Source organism: Phoxinus phoxinus, assembly GCF_949152265.1.
Source record: "Phoxinus phoxinus genome assembly, chromosome: 23".
NCBI classification, from domain to species: domain Eukaryota; kingdom Metazoa; phylum Chordata; class Actinopteri; order Cypriniformes; family Leuciscidae; genus Phoxinus; species Phoxinus phoxinus.
The window spans coordinates 17,987,951-17,995,484 of record NC_136898.1 but is presented as its reverse complement, the minus strand read 5'-3'; positions in this window follow the sequence as shown (position 1 = coordinate 17,995,484).

Here is a 7,534-nt window from a genome sequence, read left to right as displayed (position 1 = left end):
AAGCAGGCAGACCAGCAACCTCGCACTGCTCAGGAAGCAGGTCAGACGACAGGGTCCAGAAGCCGGGAGTGCAACCACAGTGCTGCAGGACCCACTGGTGCTGAGTCTCCTGAAGTGGCAGAAGGAAACCCCATGATGGAGAAGGTACCCTGCGAACACGAGGACACCAGCCCACCAGAGGCACACCCGACAAAGCCAACAAGAAAGCAGCCAGGTAGGCGCGATAAGATCAAATGGCCAAAAGCGAATGACCGGGTGGCGTGGCAGAGTCTGGATGCTGACGTGAGCCAACTTTTGGAGCTGGCGTTGAGAGGGAGCGTCGAGAGGAAACTGAACATCATTGGGGACATCATCTTCGAGGTATGCAGAGAGAGGTTTGGCGTGGTCAGTAAGAAAGAGCCCACAGCCCCAGGCAAAGGAAGAAGAGAGAGAGAGATTGAACAGCTCATTAAAGCAAGGCGCCAGCTCCGTCGGAACTGGAGGAAGGCTGCATCTCAGGAGAAGGAAGGTCTGAAGGTCCTGTGGGACGAGGTCAGACAAAACCTCGCCAGGCTGAGGAGAGTGGAGAGGATTAGAAGGAGGAGGAAGAGAAGAGAGAAAGAGAGAACCAACTTTTTCAGAGATCCCTTCAAGTATGCCCGGCAGTTGTTGGACGAGAAGAGAAGTGGCAAGTTGAACGTCAGTAAGGAGGAGCTGGAGCAATACATCAAGAGCCAGTATAGTGACGACAAACGAGCATCACAGCTTGGTTCTCCAGGGTATGTACCACGGCCAGCCCCCCCAACTTTGCCGTTCGACAGTTCTCCACCTAAGTTGCGAGAAGTGGAGGAGGTAATCAAGAGGGCAAGGTCAGCATCAGCCCCAGGGCCGAATGGACTTCCCTACAAGCTCTACAAGAACTGCCCGCAGGTTGTCAAAGTACTGTGGAAGCTAATGAAAACAGCTTGGAGGAAGCAGCAAGTCCCGGCAGAGTGGCAGCAAGCAGTCGGTGTATTTATTCCCAAGGAGCAGAACTCCCAGACCATCAGCCAGTTCAGAAGCATTGCTTTATTGAATGTAGAGGGAAAGGTTTTCTTCTCCGTTCTGGCAAGGAGAATGACCAACTTTCTCATGGCAAATGGGTACATCGACACGGGCTGCCAAAAGGCTGGAATCCCCGGCTTTCAAGGATGCATTGAGCACTCTTCTCTGATTTGGGATCAGATCCAGCGTGCCAGGAGAGAGAAGAGTGATGTGCATGTGGTTTGGTTGGACCTGGCCAACGCATATGGCTCAGTTCCACACACGTTGATTGACTTTGCCTTGGAGTTCTTCCATGTCCCGGGTTGTGTAAAGAACATCATCGGCAGATACTTTAGCAACCTGCACATGTGCTTTACGCTAGAGGGCTACACGACAGGATGGCAGCAGTTAGAACGTGGAATTGCGATGGGGTGCGCCATCTCCCCTATCCTGTTTGTGATGGCTTTCGAGGTAATCCTCATAGGGGCCAGGCAGGTGGTTGGAGGTATCAAATTACCATCGGGCGTGAGGCTACCACCCCTGAGGAGCTACATGGACGATGTGACAAGCATCCTTCAAACGGCTCCTTGTACAACCAGGCTCCTCAGGCGTTTTGATGAACTTCTCACATGGGCGAGGATGAAGGTCAAGGCGGAAAAATCAAGAAGCCTGTCGATAAGGAAAGGCATAGTGCAAGTCCAGGACAGCTTCGTCGCAGGAGGGGAGCCCATTCCACGGCTGGACGAAAAACCACTGCGAAGCCTGGGGAGGCAGTACACGGCAGACTTGTCAGACAGGCAGATGGTAAAGATAACCAAACAACAACTCGCAGAAGGTCTGGCAAAGATTGAGCAGAGTCAACTGCCCGGGAAGCACAAGGTGTGGTGCTACCAGCACATCCTGTATCAACGTATCCTGTGGCCCCTGAAGGTCTGTGAAATCGCTTCATCACATGTCAGCAGAATGGATAGTCTAGCCAACAATTACATCCGCAAGTGGTTAGGCTTGCCCCGATGCTTTTCAGATGCAGGTCTGTTCGGTCGGAGCATGCTGGAGCTCCCTATCAAATCCATCAGCCTAGGATATAAGCAGGAAAAGGCTCGCCTTGTGCTGGAACTAAAGAACTCTGCAGACCCGCTCATAAGGAGTGCGAATGTCCCCATCCGCACAGGCCGCAAATGGAAGGTGCAAGCAGAGGTGGATCGCGCCATCGCCAGTCTGCAACACCGAGAAGTGATGGGGGCTGTCCAGACCAGTCGTGCTGGGCTGGGCTGGGGAGCAGTGCAGCAATTCTGGTCCAAAGCCACCAAGAGACAGCAGAAGACCATGGTGGTGGACGAAATCACCAGACTGGAGAAGGAGCGCTACCATCTGAAGGCAATATCCCAGGGCACGCAAGGAGCCTGGACGAGATGGGATGCTACCATCAACAGGCGTGTCACCTGGGCGGATATCTGGAGGACGCCTCAATCCAGGCTCAGTTTCCTGTTGAGGGCGACCTACGACACACTTCCATGCCCTAGGAACCTCACGCTGTGGTATGGTGATGAAGTAGGCTGTCATCTGTGTGGGAGCGCCAAGGCAAGTCTCCGACACACCTTGTCGGGATGCAGAGTGGCACTGACCCAGGGACGCTTCAGGTGGCGCCATGATACAATCCTGACGAAGCTGGCCGAGATCCTGGAGGGCTGTAGGGTGGCAGCAAACCAGTCACCAGCAACAGAAGAGCATGCCCAGACAGGATTTGTAAAGCCTGGTGGTACACACCTATTTCCTGCGCAGAAGAAGAGCAGCATGCTCGCACCAGGTAAAGAGTGGCAGATGCTGGCAGACCTCAGGAAACAGCTGGTCTTTCCAAGAGAGATCATGACTACCACTCTCCGACCAGATATAGTCATGTGGTCCACAGTGGCGAAGCGGGCCCTCCTCATCGAGCTTACCATCCCTTGGGAGGAGAATATGGCAGCAGCCCACGAAAGGAAGCATCAGAAGTACGCCGAGTTGGCAGCGGAGTGCAAAGATGCTGGCTGGAAAGCAACCGTTCACCCTGTGGAGATCGGCTGTCGAGGCTTCGTGGGCAAAGCAACAGTCCAGCTGCTACATGGAGTGGGCGTAACAGGCTCAAGTCTGAGGAAAGCCACGGGGGTGCTGGGAGAGGAAGCGGAGAAAGGGAGCTATTGGCTTTGGTTGAGGAGGAAAGAAATGGGGTGGGGATCATCACCCCAGTGAAGGCAGCTGCAGGGGGTGGCGGGGAGACGTCCCCAGCATGCCACCGGCCCCCCCGCCTGGAGATGTACTGGTCATGGGGGCGAAACATCTATGAACGGCGGTGTCCAGCTGATGACCCTGCAGCTGTCCCAAAGGCACCGGAGGAGGTGCGACAGGCTGGAAAGCCATAGCAGGTAATGCCACCTCACCTGTACAACAAACTGTACTGTCATCAAATTCAGTTCACACATCAGTGCTCTCCTGCCGGTTATACTACAACACTTAGTTTGATAAAATGTTTTTTTTATTTTTATTATTTACTATGAAATAGAATCAATAACGTCACTGTTACAATATAATGCAATCAAATTCAGTACGTAATTATCATGCTAAATGTTTTTAACTAGTATGTTAGCTGCGTACCAATATCATTTGTGTAAAGAAATAGGCTTATGTTTTATGTGCTATTACTTGCCAAACTAAGTGTTGTAGCATAACCAACAGGAGAGCAGTGATGTGTGAACTGAATTTGGTGACAGTACAGTTAGTAAAGTTATTGAATATTTTTGTAGTAATGTTTTTCGGGGTTTGCACTTTGCAGACGGTCCTTTTGGACATGTCTTTCAGCTGCCTGCACACATAGAGAGATTCGTTTCGAGGAAAATAAGGTTGTAGCTCATTGTCTACGTTACTATGAGCGGAAAGAGAGGTGTAATTTGTGTTTTGTGTTGTAAACAACGTTTTCCTCATGAGTTATTGATCCGTGCCAGCGGGACAATAAACAGGAAGTGTTTGTCTGAACTCACAACAATGAATGAATGAATGAATGAATGAATGAATGAATGAATGAATGAATGAGGCATTTATATAACGCTTTAATGTACTAGTGTACACCCAAAGCGCTTTACAATCATGTCGGGGTCTCTCCTCAACCACCACCAGTGTGCAGCATCCACTTGGAGCAGTACAACAGCGCCAGTGCGCTCACAACACACCAGCTAGGTGGAGAGGAGAGAGAGTGATAGAGCCAATTCAGTGGATGGGGATTATTGGAGACCATGATTGACAAGAGCCAATGGGTGGAATGTGGCCAGGACACAGGGGTTACACCCCTACTCTTTACGAGAAGTGCCATGGGATTTTTAATGACCACAGAGAGTCAGGACCTCGGTTTAACGTCTCATCAAGAAAAAACAAGTTTTGCGAGAGAACGCAAAAGTTTTACGAGAGAATGCAAAATATAAAAAAAATATTATTTCCGCCCATCCCATTTTTTCCCCACCACCAAGTCCCTTTAGAGCTCTGTGCAAAGCCTTGTTTACGTAATAAATGATAGTTTAGCTACCAAATGTTGGATTGCGAATATGGAACATTTGGATTCGTGCTGAATGAGCCTACGTGAGGCCAATGCAGATTAATTTTTACTTTAAATTAATTAATTTTGGACTGATGTTTTCATGTTTTTTTTTTTTTTATAGTGGATGCCTCTATAGCCTAGCTTTTTGTTTTATTTTAGTAATTTAGCTAATTTTTCATTCTTGTTATGTTCTGAATAGCCTAGCGATACATTTAAAATATTTGTTGTGGAGTGAGGGGAACTAAAATAGCCTAGGCTATATGTTTAGTGTTTATAATGTTTGTAAATGTTTTGTTTTATTTACTGGTAATTTACAGGTTTTTTTTTTTTCAATTGCTATAAAGCATCGGCCAATACTGAAGACACATTTTCAAAACTCTTCACACATTCAGCGAAACAGAAGTCAATGCGGACCAAACTGGGAATCATTTTTCATTGCTTTTACTCAAAATGTCAAAATTTTCCAAAATCCATGAAACCCTTTTGTCATTCATACTTCACCATCTGCAAAACACTATATATTTGCAGTGACACTTTTTAAATGCTAACACACTGCTTTCAAAAGTGATAAAAGCACATTCAAATCAGAATGATGGCAAACTGCAGTAATTATATTGCAATATAAAATCTCAACAGAATATTTGCAATGAAATTATATAATAATTACAAACACAACTAATTGCATTTTCAGCTGAAAGCCTAGGTGTCCTATTTTTAGTCCCTCCTAGAAAATATTTTTTCAGTCATCTTTTGGTAAATCGGGATGGCATCAGAATGATTTTGAATTGAAAGATGGATCATGGAAAACAGTGTGGAGAAAGAAGTGAGGCAGAGAGAGGGAGGACTAGAACCCTCACTGTACTGTACATCCATCACAGTACAGTACATGGCAGGTCCATCACAGCGATGACACACTCGCACACATTCATATTCACACTTACACCTACAGGCCAGCTTACAGTCTTCAATACGCCTGCCTGTTTCTCAGAGTAAGCCAACGTCAACATTTAGTAATTATTATTGCTTCAGGATTTAGTGTTTTTTTTTGCAACTTTTTATTTTTCACAAGAAAATGACTATATGTAAAACCATTGGGAAAAAAAAACTAATTGCTGCCTTTCTCATTAATTCTTTATGAAATGAAAGAATTCTTATTGAAATACTGATATATGTGAAATATAATTCAAACTTCAAATATCAAAGTTGATCATTTATGTAATGCCTCCCTGTTGTTAGAGTTTTATTTAGATCAGTGTGTTATGAATGGCAATGCATGCTTTCTGAATGAGAATTGTTGTCAGTGTTATGGTGGAACCAGCTTAGTTTGAGACAAGTGTTTTATTTGTTTTTTGTTGGTCTGATTAAGTTTTGGAGGTTTGGCCAAGATCCATGTTGGTAATGCAACATGTTGGTATGAAGAGTTTTGAGAGGTGGCTTCTGTATTGGCCGATGCTTGTTAGCAATTGATAAAAAATAAAAATTCATTCAAATTAATTTAATTGTTTGCAATTACTAGGTTAACAGGTGTTTTTGGTGTAAGACCAATTTCTCTTTTATGAGATTACTTCCTCTACTCGGGCCGGGTTATGTTCCTCCATGCTGTAAATTGTAGGATCAAGGCTTCTAAACCGTGAATTTTTAGGGGCGTGATATTTAAATAACGATTGTTTGTGGTGGAATTTAAGTATCACCAAATATTGATACAAAAAAGTATCAAAGCTTGTATTTCTTTTACAAACATTAACAGGAAGACAATCAGATGACAACGGTAAATACTTAGAATATTTAAGCATGTAAAGAAAGTTAGGCTATTATATTTTTTCAATTATTGCATACAGTATATACATTGATTTGCATTGTATTTCCTATATGCATTTTTGATAAAGATTGAGAAATATTGAATGCTGTCATCAAACCAAACACTCGCACATTATTGTGTTCTCTGAACTATAAAAATGTTTCGATTAATTATAAATTATTGACATGGAGTTACTAAGGTGAAATATTGACAGTCAAATTTCAATAGCTTAAAGCTGATTATTTGTTGCCTAAAGTGTCTATTTAGTAAAGTTACCAAGATGCTGAAGATTTTGTTTGCAGTTTGTTCGGATATTGCGTAGGGATGGGACGGTATGAAAATTTAATATCACGATTATAGTGACCAAAATTATCGTGATTATCAATATTATCACGGTTTTGTTCAAACAAAATGTGTGATGAATGTGTTCAAAAATAACTGATGCTCACATTGAAAACATTTCAACAAGTTTTATATTTGAAAATCAACAAACAACAAATAAAACAAGCAGCTCTATGCACTTTAAGCAAGATTCTATTCTGTGGCATTTCCTTCATTATAATGACCGTCGTCATAGCAACGCATTATAACACAGCGCACTGCGCACATCCATGTATCACAACGGGCGCGCGCTCTTGTTTCATTCAAATACAACTTGCCGTCTTGCGTCTCCGTTTTTGATTGTATTGAAAATTAAATCAGAGTTGATTTATTGTTTACAGAGTTTGATCATATTGTTGTGATCATCTTGACTGGACGATTGTTTTGTACGCTCGCTGTACAAAATCGATTTATAAACAAGTAAGATTTAAAACATTAACGTTAATCTCAATTCAATATGTCCCCGTAATTATGTGGTTAAAAAAATCGGTGTAACTTAATAAGTGTACAATCAAGCTATACATTAGTATCCCTTAAATGGCACTCGTCTTAATAATGTCGTTTGAACTTGTTCGTTCGTCTTTGGCTCAAAGCCACTTGCTGCAAACTTTTCTTTGTGAGTGAGCTAAAATAGGCTACTTAAACTCAAAACAACATTTTGTACCCAATTATTTCACAGACGTAGTTTTGGTATTGCGGTCAAAGTTAACTTGCGCTATACAACAGTGGGTGCTGGTCACACAAGACGACTCGGCAGATTTGAAGTGTTTGTTGCAACGACTTTTTGT